Source organism: Bos grunniens, chromosome 3, assembly GCF_055505025.1.
Source record: "Bos grunniens cultivar Pamir isolate PY7600 chromosome 3, Bosgru_T2T1.0, whole genome shotgun sequence".
NCBI classification, from domain to species: domain Eukaryota; kingdom Metazoa; phylum Chordata; class Mammalia; order Artiodactyla; family Bovidae; genus Bos; species Bos grunniens.
In genome coordinates, this window is record NC_141167.1 from 40,278,978 (window position 1) to 40,302,896 (window position 23,919).

Genomic DNA, 23,919 nt, shown 5'->3' on the forward strand with positions numbered 1-23,919 from the left:
TCTTGAATTTGTTGAGGCTTATTTTGTGTTCTGGTATGTGGTCAATCCTAGAAAATGTTCTGTGTGCTTGAAAAGAAAGTGTATTCTGGGCTTTTTGGATGTAGTGCCCTGAAAAAAAACCTATTGGTTCTAATTGTTCTCTTGTATCATTTAAGATCTCTGTTGCTTTATTGATTTTCCATCTGGAAGATCTGTTCATTGATGTGAGTGAGGTGTTAAATTCTTCTACTGTTGTTTTATTCTCATGAGTTTCTTCCTTTATGTCTCTTAGTATTTGTTTTATATATTTAGGTGCTCCTATATTGAGTACATACATGTTAAAGAGTATAATATCTTCTTGCATTGCTCATTTTTATCATTATTCATTTTCCGTTTTTATCTTTCTTTGTGGCCTTTGTTTTAAAGTCTATTTTGTCTGATATGAGTATTGTAATCCCCACTTTCTTGTCATTTCCGTTTACATGAAATACCCCTTTTCATCCCCTACTTCCAATCTGTGAGTGTCCTTCACCCTAAAATGAGTTTCTTTTAGACAGCATACAGTAGGCTTTTTTTGTTGTTGTTCAATCTGCCACTCTATGTCTTTTTATTGGGGCTTTTATCCCATTGACATTTAACAAAATTATTGACATGTGTTTTTATTGCCATTTTAAACCTGTTTCCCAACTGATTTTGTATTTCTTCTTTTTTTATTTCTTTCTGTTTTTCCTTTTGTGGTTTGATGATTTTCTTTCATATTATGCTTTATGCATACTTTTTGGTTTTTGTGAATCTATTGTATGATGTGGTCCACTGGAGAAGGGAATGGCAAACCACTTCAGTATTCTTGCCTTGAGAAACCCATGAACAGTATTAAAAGGCAAAATGATAGGATACTGAAAGAGGAACTCCCCAGATCAGTAGGTGTCCAATATGCTACTGGAGATCAGTGGAGAAATAACTCCAGAAAGAATGAAGGGATGGAGCCAAAGCAAAAACAATACCCAGCTCTGGATGTGACTGGTGATAGAAGCAAGATCTGATGCTGTAAAAAGCAATATTGCATAGGAACCTGGAATGTCAGGTCCATGAATCAAGGCAAATTGGAAGTGGTCAAATAAGAGATGGCAAGAGTGAATGTCGACTTTCTAGGAATCAGCAAACTAAAATGGACTGGAATGGATGAATTTAACTCAGATGACCATTATATCTACTACTGCGGGCAGGAATCCCTCAGAAGAAATGGAGTAGCCATCATGGTCAATAAGAGTCTGAAATGCAGTACTTGGATGCAATCTCAAAAACGACAGAATGATTTCTGTTCGTTTCCAAGGCAAACCATTTAATATCACAGCAATCCAAGTCTATGCCCCAACCAGTAACGCTGAAGAAGCTGAAGTTGAACAGTTCTATGAAGACCTACAAGACCTTTTAGAACTAACACGCAAAAAAGATGTCCTTTTTATTATAGGTGACTGGAATGCAAAAATAGGAAGTCAAGAAACACCTGGAGTAACAGGCAAATTTGGCCTTGGAATATGGAATGAAGCAGGGCAAAGACTAATAAAGTTTTGCCAAGAAAATGCACTGATCATAACAAACACCCTCTTCCAAGAACACAAAAGAAGACTCTATACATGGACATCACCAGATGGTCAACACCAAAATCAAACTGATTATATTCTTTGCAGCCAAAGATGGAGAAGCTCTATACAGTCAACAAAAACAAGACCAGGAGCTGATTGTGGCTCAGATCATGAACTCCTTATTGCCAAATTCAGACTTAAATTGAAGAAAGTAGGGAAAACCACTAGACCATTCAGGTATGACCTAAATCAAATCCCTTATGATTAGACAGTGGAAGTGAGAAATAGATTTAAGGGCCTAGATCTGATAGACAGGGTGCCTGATGAACTATGGAGTGAGGTTCGTGACATTGTACAGGAAACAGGGATCAAGACCATCCCCATGGAAAAGAAATGCAAAAAAGCAAAATGGCTGTCTGGCGAGGCCTTACAAATAGCTGTGAAAAGCAGAGACGCGAAAAGCAAAGGAGAAACGGAAAGATATAAACATCTGAATGCAGTGTTCCAAAGAATAGCAAGAAGAGATAAGAAAGCCTTCCTCAGTGATCAATGCAAAGAAATAGAGGAAAACAACAGAATGGGAAAGACTAGAGATCTCTTCAAGAAAATGAGAGATACCAAGGGAACATTTCATGCAAAGATGGGCTCGATAAAGGAGAGAAATGGTATGGACCTAACAGAAGCAGAAGACATTAAGAAGAGGTGGCAAGAATACACAGAAGAACTGTACCAAAAAGATCTTCACAACCCAGATAATCACGATGGTGTGATCACTCACCTAGAGCCAGACATCCTGGAATGTGAAGTCAAGTGGGCCTTAGTAATCATCACTACGAACAAAGCTAGTGGAGGTGATGGAATTCCAGTTGAGCTATTTCAAATCCTGAAAGATGATGCTGTGAAAGTGCTGCACTCAATATGCCAGCTAATTTGGAAAACTCAGCAGTGGCCACAGGACTGGAAATGGTCAGTTTTCATTCCAATCCCAAAGAAAGGCAATGCCAAAGAATGCTCAAACTACCGCACAATTGTACTCATCTCACACGCTAGTAAAGTAATGCTCAAAATCCTCCAAGCCAGGCTTCAGCAATATGTGAACCGTGAACTTCCAGATGTTCAAGCTGGTTTTAGAAAAGGCAGAGGAACCAGAGATCAAATTGCCAATATCCTCTGGATCATGGAAAAAGCAAGAGAGTTCCAGAAAAACATCTATTTCTGCTTTATTGACTATGCTATAGCCTTTGACTGTGTGGATCCCAATAAACTGTGGAAAATTCTGAAAGGGATAGGAATATCAGATCACCTGATCTGCCTCTTGAAATTTGTATGCAGGTCAGGAAGCAACAGTTAGAACTGGACATGGAACAACAGACTGGTTCCAAATAGGAAAAGGAGTACGTCAAGGCTGTATATTGTCACCTTACTTATTTAACTTCTATGCAGAGTACATCATGAGAAATGCTGGGCTGGAAGAAGCACAAGCTGGAATCAAGATTGCCGGGAGAAATATCAATAACCTCAGATATGCAGATGACACCACCCTTATGGCAGAAAGTGAAGAGGAACTACAAAGCCTCTTGATGAAAGTCAAAGTGGAGAGTGAAAAAGTTGGCTTAAAGCTCAACATTCAGAAAACGAAGATCATGGCATCTGGTCCCACCACTTCATGGAAAATAGATGGGGAAACAGTGGAAACAGTGTCAGACTTTATTTTTCTGGGCTCCAAAATCACTGCAGATGGTGATTGCAGCCATGAAATTAAAAGACGCTTACTCCTTGGAAGGAAAGTTATGACCAAACTAGATAGCATATTCAAAAGCAGAGATATTACTTTGCCAACATAGGTTCGTCTAGTCAAGGCTATGGTTTTTCCTGTGGTCATGTATGGATGTGAGAGTTGGACTGTGAAGAAGGCTGAGCACTGAAGAATTGATGCTTTTGAACTGTGGTGTTGGAGAAGACTCTTGAGAGTCCCTTGGACTGCAAGGAGATCCAACCAGTCCATTCTGAAGGAGATCAGCCCTGGGATTTCTTTGGAAGGAATGATGCTGAAACTGAAACTCCAGTACTTTGGCCACCTCATGCGAAGAGTTGACTCATTGGAAAAGACCATGATGTTGGGAGGGATTGGGGGCAGGAGGAGAAGGGGACGACAGAGGATGAGATGGCTGGATGGCATCACTGACTCGATGGATGTGAGTCTGGGTGAACTCTGGGAGTTAGTGATGGACAGGGAGGCCTGGCGTGCTGCGATTCATGGGGTCGCAAAGAGTCAGACACGACTGAGCGACTGAACTGAACTGAACTGTTTTTCAAGTATGTTAACCCATTAATGTATCTATTTACTTTAGCCTGGTAGTCATATAGGCTTAAACACATTATGAAAAAACTCTTGTATTTTCTTACTCTCCTCCCCAACATTTAATGATTTTCATGTCTTCTTTTATAGCTTCATGCTTATCCTTTTGCTATTCATTGTAGTTATCACTATCACAAAAATTTCTTTTCAATTTTTTTCCACCTGCAGAGACTTATTTAAGTGATTTAGTTTTCAACTGTGATTTTCTCTTTCCTATAGATTCTTGCTCCTTTTAGAGAAGACCTTTCATATATTTCCTTTAGAATATGCTTAATATTGCTGTATTCTTTTAGTTTTTCCTTGTCTGGGAAATTCTTTTTCTTGTCTTCTATTCTAAATAATGATCTTGCTGGGTAGAGTATCCTAGATTGCAGGCTTTTCCCTTTCAGGACTTCGAATATATCTTGTCTTCACTTCTGGCCTGCAATATTTCTGTAGAGAAATCAGCTGTTAGCCTTATGAGGATTCCCTTGCAATTAACTCTTTGCTTTTCTCTTGCTGCATTAGAATCCTCTCTTTATCTTTAAATTTGCCATTTTAATTAAAATATATCATGGTGTAGATCTGTTTGAGTTCATCTTGTTTGGAACCCTCTATGCTTCCTGTTCCTTGAATATCTGTTTCCTTATTTACATTTGGGAAATTTTCAACCATAATTTATTCACAGGCACAAATTTTTAAATTGCTAATTATTTTGATCTGAGAAATTGATGATAAGATATAAATTTTCATTTTCAAAATATGTTCCATCTTAAAAATAAAAGGGCTTTTCTACTTCAGATAAATATATTAAGTGAAATTTAAAAACTCAGTGGGACTTCCCCGGTGGCTCAGCTGTACAGAATCCTGCCTACAATTCAGGAGACCTGAGTTCAAGCCCTGGGTTGGGAATGGATGGGTTTAAGAGCAGATGAGACAGAGTTAAAGAAAGTCAAGTGACTTGGAATATATAGGTCGACAGAAAATATTCAGACTGAAGCGTAGGTAGCAAAAGATGTGGGAAATGTAGAAAAGATCTTAGAAGACATATAGCACGTGGTAAAAGCTTTACCAAAAAGAAAGACAGGCCCTACTCAGACACAAGGACTTGAGGAACAGACTTTAAAAAGCTAATAGAATTTTATAAGTAATGTGAGGCCAATAAATTTGAAATTTTAAATAAAGTGACCTGAGACTTCCCTGGTGAACCAAGGGTTGGGACTCTGCACTCACAATGCAGGTGGCATGGGTGTGATCCCTGGCTAGGGAACTAAGATCCCACATGCTGCATAGTGTGGCCAAAAAGCAAAATAAAATAAGCCATCTATAGATTTCAAATAATTTTTTAAATAAATAAAGTGAACAAAAGTTTGAACATACAACTTAGCACACTGATGGAAGAGCAAATAAAAAACCCAAATAGTCTTTTTCCTTAAAATGAAATTAATTTTGTAATTAGGAACTTTCCCGCAAGGAAATCTCCAGGCTTACATGATTTCATTGGTAAATTCTCTCATCATTTAAGAAGAAATAGATCAATCTTGCACAAGTCTTCATAGATAGATAGATATCTTTAATGCTAGCATAGCCTTGAGACAGACTGACAAGACTATTACACTATAAGATGAAAATTCAGGCTAATCTCTCCCATGAACATAAATACAAAAAAAAAAATCTTAAGTATTAGCAAATCAAATCTAGCAATATATTTAAAAATTTATATATCATTACCAAATTTTATTTATTCCAGGATTGCAAAGGTAGTTTAATATGGAGAATCATTCAATGTAATTCACTATATTAACAGAGTAAAGAAAGAAATCTATTGTATCCATAAATTTTAAAAAGCACTCGATAAAATTTCATATCCATTAAAGATTCAGTATGTATATATATAGGAGAATAGAAGGGAATTGCCTTAATCTGATATGTTGTTGTTGTTCACCTGCCCAGTGGTGTCTGACTTTTTATGACCCCATGGGTTGCAGCACAGGCCTCCCTGCCCCTCACTATCTGCCAGAGTTTGCCCAAATTCATGTTCATTACATCAGTGATGCCATCTAGCCATCTCATCCTCTAACTCCCTCTTATCCTTCTGCCCTCAATCTTTCCCAGCATCAGGGACTTTTTCAATAAATTGACTGTTTGCATCAGGTGACCAAAATACTGGAGCTTCAGCTTCAGTATCAGTCCTTCCAATGAGTATTCAGGGTTGATTTTCTTTAAGATTAACTGGTTTGATCTCCTTGCTGACAAAGGGAGTCTCACAAGTCTTTTCTAGCTCCACAGTTTGAAGGCATCAATTCTTTGGCACTCCGCCTACTTTACAGTCCAACTCTCGCAACCATGCATGACCACTGGGAAGACCATAGCCTTGACTATATGGCCCTCTGTCAGCAGAGTGATGTCTCAGCTTAATCTGATATAGTATTTGCAAAATACAGCAAAAACTACCCTCTATAATATTTAAGGTTTTTACTCTGAGAGTAAGAATGAATCGTGGATGTCTGCTATTCCTATTTCTAGTCAACAATATCAGGTTAAAAGCAAAGGCCCAGAAGAGAGAGCAGATAGCAACACCTCTAGAATCATGAGTGACATAACCATTTTCCATTCCTATGTTATGGCCCCAATATTATTCCACACCTAGTGCTATCATAGCACCTAAAGCACTTGATTGTGTTTATATTTATTTGCAAGTTGACTTCCATTAAGTGATTTATAAGCTTCCTGAAATAGGAATCTTGTTTGCTATAATCCCCAGAACTTTATACAGTGCCTCTCCATGGAAGACACAAGTTAACTATTTTGTTAAATTGTAATGTTCCCCAAAACTCTTTGTCCAAGTTACTATTGCTGTGGAATAAGTTATTTCAAAACTCAGAGGATTAAAACACTAACCATTTTATATACGTATATATGGATTCTGTGGGCAAAGAATTTCAGTTGAACTTGGTCAGATGACTCTTCTGTTCTTTGACTGTGGTACTCAGCTGGCACATGGGCTAGACTGGAGAGTCTGAGACTGTTTCATTAACATGTCTGGGTCTTAGTGGGGAGAGCTGGAGGAGTAGGCTTGTCTGAGTCTATTAATTGAGTGTTTACATGTTATCTCTCCAGCACAGAAATCATACAGTAGTCTGGCTCTTTTCAAGGTGGCTGGCTTCCCTTTGAAGGAGAGATCTAAGAAAATCAGGTAGAAGGTGTGGAACATTTTCTGACTTAGCCTCAGAAATTATACAGAATATGTCTGCTGCATTCTGTGGGCTGTCAGTGCCTCATAAGGCCAGCTCTGATTCAAAGTGAGAAATCTCTCAATGGCAAGGTCACTTTGTACAATAGCATGAAGGATGGGAGATATTGTGGCCATCTTCAGAAATCTGCTACTTCCATCTTGTCTCAAGATGTGGTTTCCCCAACAATCCACCAGAGTTTATGACATTCCATCATTAAAACTGTATTTAAGTAAAATATTTATAGTGTGTGTTAATAATAAAAAAAAATAATATAGGAAGTATTTGGAATTAACTAAGCCATACTGTTTTTTAAAAAAGAATTATACCCTCTAATAATTAGATTCTAAGGACAGCACATCCTCAATCACTGTTCCTTCTCTATTAGGAATTTGACCTAGCATCAGTAAAATGAAAGCTCTGTGAAAGATTTTTTTCTTTGCTCTCTTCAAGATCAGAGTGTCATGTTGCTCTATCTGACATCTAGCTACAAGGAAACCTGGGAATTTGAGCTTTGACTTCAACACTGTGGGGGCTAGACTCATAACTTAGGAATTTCCCAACTGTAAAAAAGTTATTCACAATAATATGTTGGGCAATCATGAGTGTGAATGCAAATGTTCATTGTGTAGTGTTAGAATCTTAATCATTTTTCTACCATTTATTTTTCAAAAACTTTTCCTGTGTTTTCCTTTAAAATTATATATACATATGTATTTGTTTGTTTGTTTATTTGGCTGTGCTGGGTCTTATCTGTGGCTTGTGGGACCTTCAATCTTCATTGCGGCACACAGAATCTTTCAGCTGTGGCACGTGGGCTTTCTTTAGTGGTGGCATATGGGACCTAATTCCCTGGCCAGTGATTGAACTGGAGCCCCTGCATTGGGAGTGCAGAGTCTTAGCCACTGGACCACCAAGGAGTTCCTTCCTATGTTTGTCTTTTCCCTATCGATCTTACTCATTTTTTGTTTTGTGTTTTTGTTTTTTACAGGGAAATTTTTCTTTTTCTCTAGTCATAGTTATTTATTATTTCCTTGTGCTTTCTTACTGCGAAACTTTAGAATATGTCTGTGTTCCTAAGTGGTCTATCTACAGAGAAAAATTGCCTCATCATGCCCATTGGAAGCATTCTGATCCATACTCTCTGGTGTTTTATTTCTGATGGTTAGCACAATACTGTTATGCTTTCGTTGTTACTGTTCAGTGTATGGAAACAGAAATTATAAACTTAAAAATCTTTGTTTCAGCCTTCATTAGAATTAAATTAAAATGTAAACCATAAAGCACAATGGTATTTAATCAGAAGTCTTTGAGAGGAAATAATCTTGTTGATAAGGACTTTGACATTTCAAAGCACTGGACTAGTCATTACCTTCCTCATGAGATAAGGAAAGGAAGCTGAAAACATTTACATTTCTGTGCCCTCAGAAGCACAAGGACCAAAGAGTGTAGACAGGTGGGGAAAAGGGCAATTTAACTGTAACATATCCTATTTGCTCACATATGCATAAAATACCTCTAAAGAACAGGATAAGAAACTAACAATAGTGCTTTTCCCTATGGAGGGGAAGTAGGAGACTGTGGGATGTGGGTGGGGAAGCTCTTCACTATTACACCGTTATGCTTTTTGAGTTTTTAATCATATGCCTCTGCTACCTACATAATAAATAATAGATAAAAATAATACATTTAGATACAGATTTTTTTAAGTCTTATTATGTTATTGAGAAGTAGCAAGAAGCTTCTTGTGATATTTAAGATTTTTAGAAATTCTTCTGGGACTATTCAATTCAGAGTGTCTATTTAATCTCACAGAAATGTAATCTCTGATAGTAAAACATGGATTGACCGCAAAAGCTTATAAATATCTTATTGTTCATTTAACCCCCAATATGTTTGTTGTAGAAAAGAGAATTTGTTTTCTTAAACTGCAAATCTACCATCCAACTTTGTGTTAAACCAGCCTATGTATGCATGTGTGCTAAGCCGCTTTAGTCATGTCCAACTCTGCTATCAACTGTAGCCTACCAGGCTCCTCTGTCCTGGTGGGCAAAATGAGATTCTCCAGGCAAGAATACTGGAGTGGGTTGCCATGACCTCCTCCAGGGGATGTTCCTGACCCAGGGATCAAACGCACATCTCTTATGCCTGCTGCATTGGCAGGCAGGTTCTTTACCACTAGCGGTACCTGGGAAGCCCCTAAACCAACCCATCACTATGTAAATCAAGTAAGCTCTTTTATTTATTTATTAGCAAAGACCTTAAACCCTTCATTTCTCCTTTAAAAAAATTAAGGCAGTTACATTTCTCTCAATAAATCAAGACATTGACACTTGGATTATTTCAGCTGTCTACAAATTTGATTAATATAAATCAGCTCCTGAGAGATTGATAATGCCAACCTTGTACTTGGCAGCCAGGTAACCAGTGCCTCTTGGTGTCAAAAATTTGGTCAGAAATTCTATATGTAAGTAAACTATTCTTTCAACAATATAAACATTTGGATGTCTGTAAATATGGGCTTCCCTTGTAGCTCAGTCAGTAAAGAATCTGCCTGCAGTGCAGAAGACCCAGTTTCAATCCCTGGGTTGGGAAGATCCCTGAGAGAAGGAAATGGCAACCCACTCCAGTATCCTTCCCTGGAAAATCTCATGGACCAGGTTCCTGGTGGGCTGCAGTCCATGAGGTTGCAAAGAGTCAAGCATGACTGAGCAACTAACACTTACTTACTTATTTAAATAAAAAAAAAAAAAAAAAAAAAAAAGACCTAGCACTTCCCAGGGAGCACTAGTGGTAAAGAATCTGCCTGCTAATAAAGAAGACATAGGAGACACCGTTTTGATTTCTGGGTCAGGAAGATTCCCCGGAGGAGGGCATGGCAGCCCACTCCAGTAGTCTCGCCTGGAGAATCCCATGGACACAGGAGCCTGGCAGGCTACAATCCATAGATTCTCAAAGAGTCAAACACAACTGAAGTGACTTGGCACACAAACAAGAGCTAAAAGATAACAGGGAAATATAATAATGACAAGAGTATTAATCAGTTCAGTTCAGTCACACAGTCATGTCTGACTCTTTGCAACCCCATGAATCACAGCACGCCAGGCCTCCCTGTCTATCACCAACTCCCGGAGTTCACTCAAACTCATGTCCATCGAGTCAGTGATGCCATCCAGCCATCTCATCCTCTTTCGTCCCCTTCTCCTCCTGCCCCCAATCCCTCCCAGCATCAGGGTCTTTTCCAATGAGTCAACTCTTCGCACGAGGTGACCAAAGTATTGGAGTTTCAGTTTTAGCATCAGTCCTTCCAATGAACACCCAGGACTGATCTCCTTTAGGATGGACTGGTTGAATCTCCTTGCAGTCCAAGGGACTCTCAAGAGTCTTCTCCAACACCACAGTCCAAAAGCATCAATTCTTCGGTGCTCAGCCTTCTTCACAGTCCAACTCTCACATCCATACAGGACCACTGGAAAAACCATAGCCTTGACTATAGATGGAACTTTGTTGGCAAAGTAATGTCTCTGCTTTTAATATGCCATCTAGATTGGTCATAACTTTCCTTCCAAGGAGTAATCATCTTCTAATTTCATGGTTGCAATCACTATCTGCAGTGATTTTAGAGCCCCCAAAAAATAAAGTCTGACACTGTTTCCACTGTTTCCCCATCTATTTCCCATGAAGTGATGGGACCCGATACCATGATCTTAGTTTTCTAAATGTTGAACTTTAAGCCAACTTTTTCACTCTCCACTTTCACTTTCATCAAGAGGCTTTTTAGTTCCTTTTCATTTTCTGCCATAAGGGTGGTGTCATCTGCATATCTGAGGTTATTGATATTTCTCCCGGCAATCTTGATTCCAGCTTGTACTTCTTCCAGCCCAGAATTTCTCATGATGTACTCTGCATAGAAGTTAAATAAGCAGGGTGACAATATACAGCCTTGACGTACTCATTTTCCTATTTGGAACCAGTCTGTTGTTCCATGTCCAGTTCTAACTGTTGCTTCCTGACCTGCATACAGGTTTCTCAAGAGGCAGATCAGGTGGTCTGGTATTCCCATTTCTCAGAATTGTCCACAGTTTGTGATCCACACAGTCAAAGGCTATAGCATAGTCAATAAAGCAGAAATAGATGTTTTTCTGGAACTCTCTTGCTTTTTCGATGATCCAGCGATGTTGGCAATTTGGTCTCTGGTTCCTCTGCCTTTTCTAAAACCAGCTTGAACATCAGGAAGTTCACGGTTCACGTATTGCTGAAGCCTGGCTTGGAGAATTTTGAGCATTACTTTACTAGTGTGTGAGATGAGTGCAATTGTGCAGTAGTTTGAGCATTCTTTGGCATTGCCTTTCTTTGGGATTGGAGTGAAAACTGACCTTTTCCAGTTCTGTGGCCACTGCTGAGTTTTCCAAATTTGCTGGCATATTGAGTGCAGCACTTTCACAGCACCATCTTTCAGGATTTGATAGCTACCATTAATTGAGAACATACCCTGTGTCAGGCATCACACAAAGAAACCTTTACACATATCATATTCTCATTTTCACAACAACATTAAGCAGAATTGTTACCTGTTAGGCGAGGTAAATGAGGCTAATGGAGGCTGTGAGATTGGCCATGGTCATGTAGCTGGCAGAGCTAGAATCGAATCCTGTACCTCTTCTAAGGCTGTGATCTCAACCAATAACTATGTCTGATGGGAAAATAAGGGGACAGAAGAAGGAGTTATGGGAAATGTTTTGTGGTAAACATTCTTTACCACTGTGCCACTCAAATGTTAAAAACATTTGCTTTAAAAACATTTTTTTTTAATTTTTTAAGATATTTTAATGTTTAAAGTTCAAAGGAAAGAAATCTGCTCTGCTAGGTTCATGGTAAAATTGTAAATGTATTTGGGAAGTGAGTAATAGGTAGCCCCAGCAGGAACTGGGGACTACTAATAGATCTCACTGTTCTCACTGGCAGTGTCAGATGCTACCGTGGGGCCTCTGAGGGTCTTGAGTACACAGATAAAGTGAGAGGTGAAGAAGAGCCCAGATAAAGGTGAAGAAGGATCCCCAGAGCTGGGAACCATGGCAAGGGCAGCTGCTTCTTCCAGGGTCTTCTGCATGTATGAGACAGACAGGGGAAGAAGAAACGAGAGGACACAGAAATCAAACTGCAGCCTTGGGAGTGGACGCAGAGAGTCTTGCCACTGTCTACACCTTCCCATATCCCTACCTAGACATCCCCAAGCCACAGGACCGCAGACACTGTGCTGAAATGGGGGTGGCCACAACCAGTATCATTTTCTCTACTGAGACTTCCAATAGGTCAGAATGAGAAGAGGAAGCCTTGAACCCAGCTGTATCTGCAGCCAGCAACTCTGACCTTCGGATGTGTCTCTTGTTTACTCCATTTATTCTTTCAGAGAATAAATACTACTTCCCAGGTGGCACAGTGGTAAAGAACCCACCTGCAGCTCAGGAGACGGAAATTTGATCCCCGAGTCAGGAATATCCCTTGGGTGAGGGTATGGCAACACACTCCAGTATTCTTGCCTGGAAAATCCTTGGACAGAGGGGCCTGGTGGGCTACAGTCCATAGAGTTGCAAAAAGTCAGACACAACCGAACTGACTGAATACACACATGCACAGCAAGTGCATGAAAAATTTGAAACATGCTGCAAAGTGAAATAATTTTACAGTGAACACCCAAACACCCACCACCTAGATTCTACCATTAACATTTTGCTCCACTTGTTTGTGCTGTGCTGTAATAAGTTGTTTCAGCTGTGTCTGATTCTTTATGACCCTATGGATGCTAGCCTGCCAGGCTCCTCTGTCCATGGAATTCTCCAGGAAAGAATACTGGAATGGGTTGCCATGCCCTTCTCCAGGGTATCTTCCCAACCCAGGGATCAAACCCACATCTCTTGTGTCTCCTGCATTGGCAGGCAGATTCTTTATCACTCATGCCACCTGGGAAGCCCTCTACTGGCTTATCAGTTATCTATTCACCCTTCTATTCACTCATCATTAAGTCTTGATTCTGAAAGTTCAGGATGGAGCAGAGGAGAAGGCTACCCTCAGAGAGGAAGCAATTTCTAGTTCAACCATGCAATGCAATCTGCCTGGATTACTTGTATGTCTAGGGTCTTCCCTGGTGGTTCAGACGGTAAAGAATCCGCCTGCAATGCAGAAGACCCAAGTTCAATCCCAGGGGTCAGGAAGATTCCCTGGAGAAAGGAATGGCTACTCACTCCAGTTCTTGCCTGGAGAATTCCATGGACAGTGGAGCCTGGCTGGCTACAGTCCATGGGGTCCCAAAGAGTTGGACATGACTGAATAACTAACACTTTCATTTTTTTCCCCCCTAGGGTCTTATCCCCTCCCTAGCTCCTCAGCACTAGCTACTCTCAGACTTTCTTTCCTATTCTTTTCACCATTGACACTGGTTCTCAGCATCTTCATTCATAAGGTATGTGCTCCATAAAATCTTAGAGGTGAAAGACATTTTAAAGGTCAATAATGTCCAGCTCCTACAGAGTAAATAACCTTCTCCCTTAGGCCTTTATATCCTCACGGGGATACATTCTGTATAATAACAGCTTTCATTTGTATAACGGCTTGAAACTACAAAAGTGCTTTCATGTAAAACCTGGCACACAGAGAAAATGATGGCATCTGTGAAGCACATCGGGGTAAACAAAGTCAACTAGTTCATGAGTTTGGGCTGCCCGGACTGCTTGCTGCCCCTGGTTTAAGGGAACTGGAATCTCAGCGTATTAGTAGCCTATTCCAGGCATGCCTGAGATGTCCTTTTGCTCTAGGAATTAACAGCCTAGGTCACTTATTAATCAAGGAAGTTTCCCAATGTCTCTTAGTCTCAATTTTTTTCTGAAGAATGGGTTTGTTGCTATTAACTACCTTAAAGAATAACTGTGAAAAAACAATTCACTGAGCCCTTCGTTAACCAGTGTATTTCCTTCATATTATGTGACCATCTCACTAACTCCTAGTGGAGGTACTGTTGTTTTTCACACCCTAAGGATAAGACCAAGCACCAAATATGCTAAAAGTGATTTTCATGAGGTTATCTAGTTAAGTGTGGAGAAGGCAATGGCACCCCACTCCAGTTCTCTTGCCTGGAAAATCCCATGGATGGAGGAGCCTGGTAGGCTGCAGTCCATGGGGTCGCTAAGAGTCGGACACGACTGAGCGATTTCACTTTCACTTTTCACTTTCATGCACTGGAGAAGGCAATGGCAACCCACTCCAGTGTTCTTGCCTGGAGAATCCCAGGGACGGGGGAGCCTGGTGGGCTGCCGTCTATGGGGTCACACAGAGTCGGACATGACTGAAGTGACGTAGCATAGCATAGCATAGCATCTAGTTAAGTGAGGGTCAATGCCAGGATTTGAAGCCAGGTTGGCCAGGCTACAATACTCACCCTTTCACCTCTGCACCAGTGATTCTCAATCTGGGGCAATTTTGCCTCCAGGAACACCTGGTAGTATCAGGAAATGTTTTTCGTTGTCACAACTGAAGGGGATGCTGCCAGCATCTAGTGGGTAGACACCTGGGTTGCGTCTAAGTGTCCTACCCTGCACGCTACTGTCCCTCCTAACAAAGCATTATCCAGCCCAAATGTCTACGGTGCAGAGGTTGAGAAACCATGTTTCATATTTGTTGTCTCCAACTTGAGAGAAGACGGGCCTCCCAGGTGGCGCAGGGGTAAAGAATCTGCCTGCCAGTGCAGGAGAAGCAGGAGAACTGGGTTCAGTCCCTGGGTTGGGAAGATCTCCTGGAGTAGGAAATGGCAACCCACTCCAGTATTCTTGCCTGGAAAATCCCATGGACAGAGGAGTCTGGTGAGCTACAGTCCCTGGGGTCGCAAGGAGTCAAACGCAACTAAGCATACACACTATTGACCAATTGAGAGGAAAGACAATGCTTCCCAAATGAAGCAAATGTTTAGAAGGTTTGATTGTTGTTTTTTCCCTAATAGACCACTTGGTAAAGAATCTGCCTGCAAAGCAAGAGACCCCAGTTTGATTCCTGGGTCAGGAAAACAGAGAGGCTACCCACTCCAATATTCTTGGGCTTCCCTTTTGGCGCAGCTGGTAACGAATCTTCATGCAATGTGGGAGATATGGGTTCGATCCCTGGGTTGGCAAGATTCCCTGGAGAAAGGAAAGTCTACCCACTCCAGTCTTCTGCCCTGGAGAATTCCATGGACTGTATAGTCCATGGGTTCGCAAAGAGTCAGACATGACTAAGCAACTTTCACTTTCACTGAGGAGGGGGTCAGGGCTGCATCAGGACAAACATGCCTGTGGGCACGCTGATGGCAGGCCCACCTATAGGCACTATTTCTGTTGCCTGAGAAGCCATAACTCTCATTTTGCAAAAGTCTACATGTTCAAAGCTGAGTTAATTCCTTTTTGTATAGTGTCTTTGGTGCCAAAGATCCTAAACTCCCTTGACAAATTGTGTGAAGCTTAGCCTCCTCTCAGCTGCATCCTTGCTCTGAAGCTGTAGGTGCTAGATAATTAGAGACAAAACCAAGAATTCTGTAAAGAAAGAAAGAGACAATCAATCCAGCCAGGAAACAAAAGAAATTTGTTGTCACTTTCCTTCAGTGTGGTTTCTCCAGCAGCTGCTCCTTCCAAAGCCTCAGCAGGAAGACTGTGGCTGAGGAGGGCAGAGAGGCTCTGGGCCATGGGCAGCCACCATGGTACCCAGCCCCAACTCTGCAGAGGCTTTTGTTCAATTATTGATGTCTGGGGAAGGAAGCCCGTGGGCTGGCTGGGCTAGGATGGCAGACATGATCCAGGTGAAGCAGGAAAACCATCAGGAAGGGAGAAGAGGGGGCCTAGTCAGGTCTGTCCATGTTGATCAATGTGAAAACATGTCCAGGAGAGGTGATTAAATGAAAAAGCAGCTTACAGAACAGCTCCAAGGGTGAGATCATTAAATTATAGCATGTGTGTGTGAGAGACAGATAGAAAGAGGTTTCAGAGACTTTCACCCAAAAAGTGAGTGGGGGTTATTTCTGAGTGTTAGGATTGTGAAGAATTTCTATGTTCTTTAGGCTTTCTGGATTTCTTTACTAATAAGTAATTACTATTTTCAGAACCTCAAACACCACTTCCTGGAGGGGAAGCAGGGAGAAGAATAAGATGCAAATAAAGGTATGTGGAGCAGCAAAAGCCAGTCATCAAATTTTCAGAGTCTTAGTTGCCTTTGAGGGGTCATGCCTGAGGACAAGCTCACTAACATGCTTAAGGAACAGGCCGGCCAGTCAGGGGTAGTGGGGAAGAAATGTTGTTTATTAGACAAGAAAGGCCTGGCTCCTGCCTCAGTCTAGGAAGCCAGCTGTCTCCTTAGAGAGGCTCTCCCACTAAAAGAATATTAAAGCCTCCTGCATTCTAAAAATGAGAATACTGAGCACCAAATATGTTAAAAACAACTTTCATGTGGCTACCTAATTAAGTGAGGGTCAATGTCCGTACTTGAATCCAGGTTGGTCAGGCTGCAGTGTTCACCCTTTTAACCTCTGCACTGCTGGTTCTCAGTTTGGGACAATTTTGCCTCCAGAAGCATCTGGTAATATCTGGAAGAGTTTTTGGTTGTCACAACTGAGGGGGATGCTACCAGCATCTAGTAGGTAAACACGAGCTGGTGGCTGTGTGTCCTTGGGTAAATTACTTACCTTATCTGTATCTCCAGTTCATTTTTTACATAAATGGATAAATTAAAAATGCCTACTTTATAGGGTTGATAATTAAATGAGTTAATAGAAGTAAAGCACTTAGAATAGTAACTAGGGCATAACAATCACTTGATCGGTGTTGCAATGATTCCCTATACCCAGGCCACTACTCCAGGAATACTAGATGCATTAGTCTCTGTCCTCCAGAGAAACAGAACCAATGGGATACATTCATATTTATAAGGATATTTATTAATTATTAAAAATTGGTTCGTGCATTTATGAAGACTGATTTGGGGAAATCTGCAGAGGCTGTACTTGAGAGCTGGTAGTGCAATTCCTGCCTGAATCTGAAGGCCTGAGACCCAGGAGAGTCAGTGATGTAAGTTCCATAATGAAGGCAATCGGGCAGGTGGCCTTTTAGCCTCTTTTTCTATTCAAATCTTCAACTGATTGGATTAGACCCACCCACGATGGGAAAGGCAATCTGCTTTACTCAGTTTGCCATTCAAATGTTAATCTCATCCAGACACAGCCTCACAGACATACCCAGAATACTGTTCAACAAAATATCTGGCCACTCTGCGGCCCAGTAAAGCTGACACATAAAATTATCTGTCATACTAGCCAACCAGCATCCCCTCAAACATGGAAGAAATAAAAGTTCCACAAAACAATGCTTATATTATACACTTTTAGAATGGCCACATATTTTGCAGACCTTACCATCAATTTCATTTCTGAACTTCTTGAATCTGGGTTTGGCTATATGACTTGTTTTGGCCATTTGGGAATTAACAAACAAACTGCAGATAATGGAAAGTGCTTGCTCTCTGCTGCTTTTTTTTTTTTTTTTTTGAGTGTAGTTGATTTACAATGTTGTGTTAGTTTCGGGTGTGCAGAAAAGTGATTCAGTTATACACATACACATATTCATTCTTTTTCAGATTCTTTCTTGTCGGGAGCCACGTTAGGCATTACTGACAAAATGGAAGCATGGCCCTAAACCCCCTCCCTTTGTTCCGTAGGCATGGACCCGGGATGAAGGAGTTAGGCTTTGTGATTCTGACTTGTTTTTTCCTTTCCTCAGCTGAGTTGACTGAAGAGAATATTAAGGTGCTTATTGTTTTTGAGAGGAGCATGAGAAGGCATAAAGCCTTCTGCTGCTGCTGCTGCTGCTAAGTCGCTTTAGTTGTGTCCGACTCTGTGAGACCCCATAGACGGCAGCCCACCAGGCTCTGCCGTCCCTGGGATTCTCCAGGCAAGAACACTGGAGTGGGTTGCCATTGCCTTCTCTATTGTGTGAAAGTGAAAAGTGAAAGTGAAGTCACTCAGTCACGTCCGACTTGTAGCGACCCCATGGACTGCAGCCTACCAGGCTCCTCCATCCATGGGATTTTCTAGGCAAGAGTACTGGAGTGGTATGCCATTGCCTTCTCCGAAAGCCTTCTGCAGCTGTGCTCAAAGACTAATTCATAAAGTTAATCACTGACATTTATTCAAGGACTTTTACAAAAAAGTGTTCCAGGATGAGCACACAGGCCACGGCTTGAGGCCATGGGAGGGATTGCTATCTGAAGCCTATTTGTGAGAAAACTGTTTATGGCAAAGGAGTTTGCTGAATTTAGGGCTTAGGAATAATTTAAATAGTTAGAAGCTAAAGATTTAAGGATTGCTGTAATGTTAGCATATTCTACTATAGCTTATAGAAATTAGGGACTTTAGAGATATTATTAGCTAGAAGCCCTTTCTAAGAAATAGTGATCTTAGAATACTAGGGGCAAACAGGACTTAGAAAGATAAGAAATAAACTGAGGAATGCGGTATGGAGCCCAGACATTAGTATGAGTTACAGTGTATACACAAGGACACATGAGAAAAAGTAGATAAGAGAATCCCTGAGGAAGGAACTCCTTTTGAGGGGCAACAGTGATTTTTGGAGAAGGCAATGACACCCCACTCCAGTACTCTTGCCTGGAAAATCCCATGGATGGAGGAGCCTGGAAGCCTGCAGTCCATGGGGTCGCTGAGGGTTGGACACGACTGAGCGACTTCACTTTCACTTTTCACTTTTATGCATTGGAGAAGGAAATGGCAACCCACTCCAGTGTTCTTGCCTGGAGAATCCCAGGGACGGGGGAGCCTGGTGGGCTTCCGTCTATGGGGTCGCACAGAGTTGAACACGACTGAAGCAACTTAGCAGTAGCAGTAATGATTTTTGGAGAAAAATAAATCTGGGTCTGTGGGAACTAAAAATATCAAACCTCTGACCTAATGCTTTTGTAAAAGTATAAAAGAGAATCATAAGCCTGAAATAAACAGGCAGTCCAAGAAAAATGAGAGGCTGCTTCAGTTTCTCACCAACACCACTCACCCCTTCAGGTTGAATCCCTGGCTGATGGAGCTGAACTAGGGCACTTTTCTCAATTCTTTTCTCATAAAGGTTATCACAGAATATTGACTATAGTTCCCTCTGCCATACAGTAGGTCCTTCTTGGTTATCTATCTTATAGATAGTCCTGTGTATATATGTTAATCCCAAAATCCTGATTTATCCTTCCCCACCACATTTCCTCTTTGGTAACTATGCTACAGATGTTTTCAACATCTGTAAGTCTGTTTCTACTTTGTAAATAAGTTCATTTGTATCACTTTTTAAAAATTGATTCCGCATATGAGTGATATCATATGAAATTTGTCTTTCTCTGTCTTACTTCACTTAGTATGATAATCTCCAGGTTCATCCATGTTGCTGCAAATGGCATTGTTTTGTTCTTTTTTATGGCCAAGTAATATTCCAGTCTGTATATGTATATATATCGTATCTTCTTTATCCATTCCTCTGTTGATGGACATTTAGGTTGCTTCTATGTCTTGGCTATTGTAAATAGTGCTTCAATAACACTAGGGTGCATGTACGTTTTCTAATTATGGTTTTCTCTGTATATATGTCCAAGAGCGGGATTGCTAGACCATATGGTGGTTCTATTTTTAGTTTTTTAAGGAACCTCCATACTGTTCTCCATAGTGGTTGTACCAATTTACATTCCCACCAACAGTGTAGGAGGGTTCCCTTTTCTCTACATCCTCTCTAGCATTTATTCTTTATAGACTTTTTGATGATTGCCATCTGACTGGTGTGAGGTGATACCTTATTGTAGCTTGATTTGCATGTCTCTGATAATTAGTATGATGCTGCTGCTTTTGGAACCCAGCCTCCATGTGGAGAAGCCTGGGCTGGCATGCTGGATGATGCTCATGCCCCGTTGTTCCAGCTCATCATCAAATGTGTGATTGGGCTTCTGATTCTCCAGCCCCAGTCCAGTTTCAGCCCAGGTCAGAAAAATCACTCTGCCCAGCAACAGAATCTTAAGCACTTTTTTAAAGCATTATTTTTTTAAAGCCAGTACATTTTCTGGGTTTGTTACCCTATGATAGATAACTGATGCCTAGTAGGTAGTGGAGGAGGGATGTAGCTATAACAAAAACTTAAAACAAGGTCAGGCGTAGGTAGGGGAACTGACTAGTGAGAAGCTGGAAATGTGGGGAGGAGGCTGTTAGCAAAAACTGGGGAAATGATGAGCCCGTCATTAGTGGAGACTGAAAAACCATTGAAAGAACTAGCATAGCAGGCTGGAAAAAGGATGAACCCACGTTACATCACAGCAAAACCATTGACAAAGTGTTGCCTATAGTTACCTGAAAGATAGAAAATTACTAATCAGTAGATCTGACTAAAGAGATCTCCACATAGATATTGAAAGTGTAAGTTGGGTGCTCTCAGCTGCAACAAATATTAGTCACTAGTTGTGTCCAACTCTTTGTGACCCCACACACTAGCCCACCAGGCTCTTCTGTCCATGGAATTCTCCAAGAAAGAATTTGAAAGAAATTTAGAGAAACTAGGACTTGCTGGATGAGAAAATAAAAGTTTCACGTTTTTAGTCTCTCTAGAGAGCTAAAGAGTTTCAAAGTAAGAAATGGCTCAAAGCAAAGAACAAATTGAGAATATGGCTGTAAGAGTCTTTCTTAAGACTTCCAAAACACTTAATTTAAGGTGAGTCTAAGTGTGAAATAATAGAAAATATGTATGTTGGCCAGAATTCAGTGGCGTGGCCACACAAACATGGTGTGGGAAGGTGGATTACCTGGATGCCCAGGAGGCAGGGAAATGGTGGGTGTGGGGGTGAGAGGCAACTGAAGGAAGTTTTAAACAACAGAGGGCTTCCCTGGCAGCTCAAAGGGTAAGGAATCTGCCTGCAATGCAGGAGACCTGGGTTTGATCCCTGGGTTGGCAAGATCCTCCAGAAAATGGAATGGCAACCCACTCCAGTGTTCTTGCCTGGAGAATCCCATGGACAGAGGAGCCTGGTGACCTACAGGCTATGGGGTCACAAAGAGTCAGACATGGCTGAGTGACTCACACACACACACACACACACACACACACACACTGAATGACAATGGAGGTGACAGAGTATCAGAGTTATCATGATTATTATTATATTTTTGGTATTGGAGATTTAAAAATTAATGTATTACTTAGAGCCCGAATATATAGAAGCAGAGCATTCTCTTTGAAGCACAGGCTTTGAAATAAGGCAAAATTGGATTCATATAGAGCATCTGCCACTCAGCATCCAACCCAAGCTTCAGTTCAGTTCAGTTCAGTTCAGTCACTCAGTCGTGTCCGACTCTTTGCGACTCCATGAATCATAGCACGCCAGGCCTCCCTGTCCATCACCAACTCCTGGAGTTCACTCAGACTCACGTCCATTGAGTGAGTGATACCATCCAGCCTTCTTATCCTCTGTCGTCCCCTTCTCATCCTGCCCCCACCCCTCGCAGCATCAGAGTTTTCCAATGAGTCAACCCTTCGCATGAGGTGGCCAAAGTACTGGAGTTTCAGCTTTAGCATCATTCCTTCCAAAGAAATCCCAGCGCTGATCTCCTTTAGGATGGACTGGTTGGATCTCCTTGCAGTCTAAGGGACTCTCAAGAGTCTTCTCCGACACCACAGTTCAAAAGCATCAATTCTTTGGCGCTCAGCTTTCTTCACAGTCCAACTGTCACATCCATACATGACCACAGGAAAAACCATAGCCTTGACTAGATGGACCTTTGTTGGCAAATTAATGTCTCTGCTTTTCAATATGCTATCTAGGTTGGTCATAACTTTTCTTCCAAGGAGTAACCCAAGCTTAGGAGACCCTGAATCCAATGGTTAAGAGCAGGCACTTTGCAGCCCCCACCCCAGCTCTGGGGTCAATGCCAATTCCACTGTGGGATCTTGCTTTATTTTTCTGAGCCTCAGTGGCCCTGTCTATAAAATGAAGATCTATTACCTATTTCATACAACGGCTGAGAGAATTAAATGGATCTTATTATGTAAATTGTTTACTACCTGCCTATTGCACTGTATGGTAATCAGTAAGTGATAGTGTGTTTATTACTATTCTTCCAAGAAGGCCTCCTGAAAGATATCAGTTCCCTAGGGGATGGCTCCACAGGGATGAAAGCTAAATGCTTAGGTCAGGATGTACACAAATACTTGCAAGTCCACCAAAAGCATGTCCTATGCCAGTAAAAGAAATAAAAGGCATTCCTGACATTTCAACAACAGAAGACCACTCATGCAGGTGCCCGCAGCAGCCTGTGACTAAAATTATGCTGGAAACCTCAGCTAGATTCTCAAATGGCCTAAAGAGTAAGGTCCAGTGCTTCTCATTAAAAACACAGCCAGACAGCATTTTATAGCCTTCCCCTTTTTATTGTGAAATTCCCAGTTTCTCTCTACTCTTCCTGCTTTCACTTGAAATATATTTTCCCTGAATAGAATGAGACCTTACGTGTTGTGGGTTTTTGAAAGTGCAGCATCTTATTTGCCATATCATGATACAAAACAAAAACTAGGAAGGAGATGGAAATAATTACCAAGAAGCAGAGTGTTTGAAAACATAGATATATTAATCTCTTTGGATTGGTTAATATTAGGACCAGAAGGATCCTTGGCAATCTTTAGTTAGATGCTGAAATTTCAAGCCAGATTATTTAAATCTGAATCCTGATTCCACCACATAATAGCAATGTGACCTTGGGCTAGCCTCATTTTCCTCAGCCATAAAATGGGCATAACAGTAATACTTATTGCTCAGAGTTGTCCAGAGGGTTGAATGAGATCACATGTGGGAAAAACTACAATGAGAAAGGATGAGTACCAGAATGGCTTTCCCATCCTGCCCTTATCATGTCCCTGCCTAGGAAAGGGACTGTCCTTCGTTGTAGGATCATTACTTGCAGCTGGTAAGACCAAGGAGGATATGTGACCATAGCTGAGCCAATCAGATTTCTGCCCCAAAATTTTGGAATTGGGCACAAACTGAGTTACTGGGCTGTAGGAGCTGCACCTATGTAATCTCTAATCTGGGGAACCAAGGTTTACATTTTGATGGGGGCTGCATATTGGGGGGCTTTATATGCTGAAGAGCAAGCAGAGAATTTGTCTGCAAAGAGAAGAGACAGGAGCAGATGTGTCACAAGAAAAAGAGATGAAAAAGAAGGTGAAAGAGAGAGACTGAGATAATTCCTTTTGGGGTATCTCCAGATATGAAGCCTGAATGCATTCCTCCTTTGGGGTAAAACAAGTCCTCTTGGGCAAAATACAATGTTCTTGTATTACACCCACCACCACCTTCCCATCTTCCCTCTAAATTGATTTTGAATGAGTTTCTCTTACTTAAAATCAACAAGCCCAAATAAAACAAGGTCCTTACGCATAATGCCCTGGGCGCCTGAGAACAGAGCATTCTCCCAGGACTGAGTGGTACTGAGAGGAGCTTTACAGTCTAAGGGCTTTAATTCACACAGTGGGAGACCAAGACCAAGATCATGGTGATGTCCGCAAGTTCACGCAGCTGATGGGTATAAAGCCAGGATTTCAAATTAATCTGAACTTGTCGTTTGAGAGGAAGATCTGACTCCAGGCTGTTATTCAACCAAGAGAATAAATGTAATCAAGAGTCCCTTCTCCCTCCTCTGCTTCAGTTCAGTTCAGTTGCTCAGTCCTGTCCGACTCTTTGCGACCTC

At 41.3% G+C, this 23,919-nt stretch overlaps 1 long non-coding RNA gene across 5 annotated transcripts in view; it reads left to right on the forward strand.

Annotated features, from left to right (window-relative positions):
- The window catches only part of LOC147375526 (uncharacterized), a 141,937-nt gene that overhangs the window by 14,192 nt on the left and 103,826 nt on the right, over positions 1–23,919 (forward strand). For 4 of the 5 annotated variants that reach the window (XR_015160207.1, XR_015160206.1, XR_015160204.1 and 1 more), the window contains exon 2: positions 16,255–16,312. The exons of the other annotated variant lie outside the window; for it this stretch is intronic. This is a non-coding gene — a long non-coding RNA (uncharacterized LOC147375526). The remainder of the gene's footprint in view (positions 1–16,254; positions 16,313–23,919) is intronic. 5 annotated transcript variants of the gene reach the window in all.